Below are 4351 nucleotides of genomic sequence, written 5' to 3'. Positions count from 1 at the left end.
GAGCCCCAACATGGACCCTGAAACTCTGCACTGGAGTCTGCCTGACAGCCTCCTTTCCAAACTCCTGCCCTGGTCCATGGAAGGCGCTGGAGCCCAGAGACTCCTTGGGAGGAGCTGCTCCACAGCTGCTCACCTCTCTCCCTATTCTGGGCCTCAGTTTCTTCTTCCATGAAACGAAACTAATGGTTTCTCCACCCTCTCAGGCTCTCCCCAGATTCAAACACCTGAGTAGAGTAGGGGATTCTCTGCTGACAGCGCATGCCCAGAAGGCAACCGTGGGGAGCGTCTATTCTTTGGCTCCCTGAAGGATCTCGAAGAATGATTAGGACAAAGGTCTTTTTTTTTTTTCTTTCCCCAAAGCAACTAGTAAACCAGTTAAACCACCTTAATGATCACTGATCCAGGCAAGGAGCATTGGCAACTGTGAAAACCAACGTGGGGGATGAGGGCATTCAGATAGTATGACAGTTACCTATTGTAGGTGGACCTGGCCGCCAACACCAGAACAGTCCATCACCTGCCCTCCCACCCAAAGGAGACTAAAGAGATCTGCCAAGTAAACGCCACACTTAACCTGGGATTAGAGAGAGCTTGGGCCAGAAGCAATAATAGCTGGAAAGGCCATTCTAGGGCAGCGGGAGCAAGTGGAATGTGGACTGGGGACTAGGTTGCAGTGTCGTGTCGATGTTAAAGTTCCTGAATTTGATCATTTCACTGTAGTATATAAAAGAATGGCCTTGTTCTTAGGAGAAATGTGGTGAAATGTTGAGAGGTGAAGGGTCACGTATCTGCAACTAACACGCCAAGGTGCGGCAAAAGAAAACAGCTAGGAAGGAAGGGGGAGAGAGAGAGGTCAAATGGTAACAGTTAGTGAATCTGATAGTTCACCGTAGTATTTGTCTTTTGGTAAAGATTTTATTTGTTTATTTGTTTACAGAGCGTGAGCAGGGGGAGGGGTAGAGGGAGAGGGAGAGAACTTTAAGCAAACTCCCTGCAGAGCATAGAGCCTGACTCGGGGCTCGGTCCCATGACCCCGAGATCATGACCTGAGCTGAAATCAAGAGTCAGACGCTTAACCGACTGAGCCACCCAGGCAGGCACCCCTCGCGGTACTATTCTTGCACTTTCTCTGAACATCGGATATTTTTCCAAGTCTGAGGGCACCAGAAATAAAATATCAGAAGTAGCGGTGGTTTTGAAGACACCGTGCACTCCCCAACACCCGAAGCCATCCTTTCTCAGAGGAGGACCCTGAAAGGGGGAGGCCTGAGCCTGTCACACAATGACCGGCAGCTAGACCTACCTTCCTGGCTTGAGTCCCAAGAGCAGGAGGGGGCCACCTAACCAAGGTCATCCCAGCTCTTTTCTCTGTGCCCCACATACTCCCCAACACTATGGCCACGCTATAGAGCTGCAGAGCTAAGCAACTCCCATGGAGTCTGGGTAGGAATCTCTCCCTGTCTCTCCAAAGAAACAGAGCCACAACTCCCTCAACCTGCATTGCCTACCACCCCTGAACGGACATCCCACCTCCCAAGATACACGCAGGATCAGACAGGAGGGAGAAGAGGGGGAGCTCAGAGTAAAGGGGGCAGGAATTGTAACAGTGTGCCCTGGAAAGCAGCAGGCCTCGGGTCTCACTCGGCCATTGCAAGCGGATCCAAACCCCAGGAAGGAACTCTGTTGGGAGTTGAGGCCCAGGTTAATAACTGGGCAAAATAAATGCATCTGGACCAGTCCCTTTTCAGGGCTGGGGGCAGCCAGAGGACAGGATTGCTGGGCCTGGGGTCCAAGCCTGCTGAATGGAGTGGCTGCAAGGGGTCTCTGGGGGTGCTGGAGGTGGCACCACCCCGAGTTCATAAGCAAATATCCTGCCCACATGGGTACCCCAAGCAGACAAAATCTACCCCCAGTTTTGGTTTCAGCTTCAATTTTTATCCACTTGTGCACCAGGTCTGGGCTCCCCAAGTTCATGTGTAGCCATGGACTGTAGTCACACAGGCAAGCAGGAGCCAACACCCGTGCAAGGCCTGGCCGGGCAGGTGGGTCACTTTCTAGGGAAGCTTCCAGATGCAACTGGGAGTGCATTACATACTGAGGTGTGCTAGTGGGTTGGGGTGTAAACACAGACAGGATTTATTACAATGAGAGCAACACGCTTCCACAAATTATATTGATTATGAACAATGTTAATCTTATATACAGAAAAGATGAAGTTCAAACAGATAAATAAAGAGAAGTGGATAGTTAATACGATCTTATGAGAGGCAGTAATAACGTGATCACTTCAGGGGGAAAGCTGTTTCCTTTTCAAGTCTACAAATGCAGCTAATAGTTTAAATAATAATACAAGACAGAAAAATAGATTCCATCTTAATTCTGATTTTGTAGGACTGTTTGCTGGACTAGAATTTATAGCCTTAGTCTAAATGGCATTTAAGTTTTGTTTGTGTATTTCACGCCATTAAAGGGATGACTCTTTCGAGGAAAATCCCCGCGTGGGAATTCTTCGTGGCTGTGAGGACGGATGATCAAACGGAGAAAGCCGGGTTAGTCACCTCCAAATTTCACAAGGAGAACGAACTCTGACATCAGTGTCCACGTACAAGAGCATCATCACCATTAAAGTACACGAAGAAAACTGGAAGTGACTGGGGGAAACGAGGAGGTCAGGGGTGATCTTTCGCTCCCGGGCCTCAGTGGAAGGTGTCTGTGGACAGGGGCGTTTGTCCTAAGAAGCACCTACCAGTGGGAAGCTACTGGTTGAAGTCAAGCTGTCCGATTTGATTACTTCCTTTGTAATACTAAAATTGTGATCAACGAGGGGCACCGGGCTGGCTCAGTCAGTGGACTATGCAACTCTCGATCTCAGGGTCCTGAGTTTGAGCCCCATGTTGGGCACAGATTACTAAAAAAAAAAAAAATTGTAATCAATAAAACTGAAATCATACTTAACTGATGTGCTGTCACATTTACCCTTGTATTCCATGGCAGGAGACCCCTTTCTCTGTTCCTCCCTCCACGCTGTCCCCTGTTGCCTTTTAAAACCAGGCATTCACTTCCCCACATGCCTAAATCCTCCAGGGCTCCCCACATTTCCCCACATCCCAGTTCCCTCTACCCAGGTCCCCATACTGCCTCATCCTGACTTCACATCATCCCACTGTGCCCCCATCTCCTGCAGTAATCGGCCTCTCTGGTGTTTGCAAACCTGTGTCTGTCCACCTTGTTTCTACCTCCAGGTTCTGCCCAGCTCCTTCTGCCTGGAAGGCCCAGTTCTTCTCCGCCTGGCCAGCATCACACTGCAGGGACACTTCGCCTGGCAGCCTGAGCAGTCAGATTACCAGGAGCTCACATCTGGGTCCAAACCATTCCCAAGGCCAAGGCCAGAGAGCCTCCCTGGAGCCTGAATGGGCTTACACAGAGGCGGTACTGTCTGTTAAATTCACTCATTCAACAGGTATTTATTGAGCAAGCACTATACCCTAGGCTTCAGGCTTGCAGGGGACTTCGAAGCGGAGTGGGGGAGGGGGAGCTTGTGGGTGGCTCAGTAGGTTAATCATGGGACTCTTGATTTTGGCTCAGGTCATGATCTCAGAGTCCTGGGATTGAGCCTTGTCGGGCTAAGCGGTCAGCATTGGGGGGGGGGGGGGCCTGCTTGGATTNCTGCTTGAGAATTCTCTTCCTTTGCCTCTCTCTCTAATAAATAAATAAATCTTTAAAAAAAAAAAAAAGTCTTGCCCTCAGGGAGCCCACAGTCGGCTGGAATGCGGCGGGCCTGGTGGCCGATCATCCCCGATGGAACACCATGGGAAGGCTGCAGCTCTGGGCAAAAGGCTAGGAAGCCCACAGGGGCAGGGCAGGGCGGGGCAGGCCTTGCTGAGGAGGGAACGTTGGACCTGCAGCCCACCAGTGAGCCGAGGCTGGCCCTGAGGCAGCTGGGGACAGTGTCCCGGAGAGCCGGAGCAGCGAGTTCAAAGGCCTGGAGGGGGGAGGAGCTAAGCAGTGTCAGGACCGGGAAGGCCTGGGAGGCCCAACACCCAGCTAGGTGCCCCCGTCTGAGTTGAGGCCAGGCGTGGCCTGGTGGTTTCCGGATTTTATGTTCCGGATCACATCGAGCGGGGGCGCCGCCTTCCCCCTCTCTGGTGACAAACGGGCCCGAGAGAAGGCCGGCGTGCCAGCCCAGGATGCCCCGGGGGCCGGAGTCCAGCCGCGCGCTCGCGTGGCTACCCACCGAGGCAGGCGGCTGCCGCGGGCCACGTGCAGTGCGCGGGACCCCCCTGTCGCCCCTTTCCCGTGCGGCGTGCGGGGCGGGGCCGCCCGGGCCCGCTCGGCCCCGCCCCTCCTCCGA

The 4351-nt window shown here is 52.7% G+C and overlaps 1 long non-coding RNA gene across 1 annotated transcript in view; it reads right to left on the bottom strand.

The window, feature by feature from the left end:
• Positions 1 to 882: 882 nt before the first annotated feature.
• The window catches only part of LOC117796367, a 5238-nt gene continuing 1769 nt past the window's right edge, over positions 883 to 4351 (bottom strand). The window contains exons 2-3 of the long non-coding RNA XR_004620814.1: positions 3212 to 3415; positions 883 to 2908 (exon numbers count right to left, since the gene is read on the bottom strand). This is a non-coding gene — a long non-coding RNA (uncharacterized LOC117796367). The remainder of the gene's footprint in view (positions 2909 to 3211; positions 3416 to 4351) is intronic.

This window comes from Ailuropoda melanoleuca, chromosome 15 (assembly GCF_002007445.2).
Source record: "Ailuropoda melanoleuca isolate Jingjing chromosome 15, ASM200744v2, whole genome shotgun sequence".
Classification (NCBI taxonomy): Eukaryota; Metazoa; Chordata; class Mammalia; order Carnivora; family Ursidae; genus Ailuropoda; species Ailuropoda melanoleuca.
This window is presented reverse-complemented; position numbering and strand designations above follow the sequence as displayed.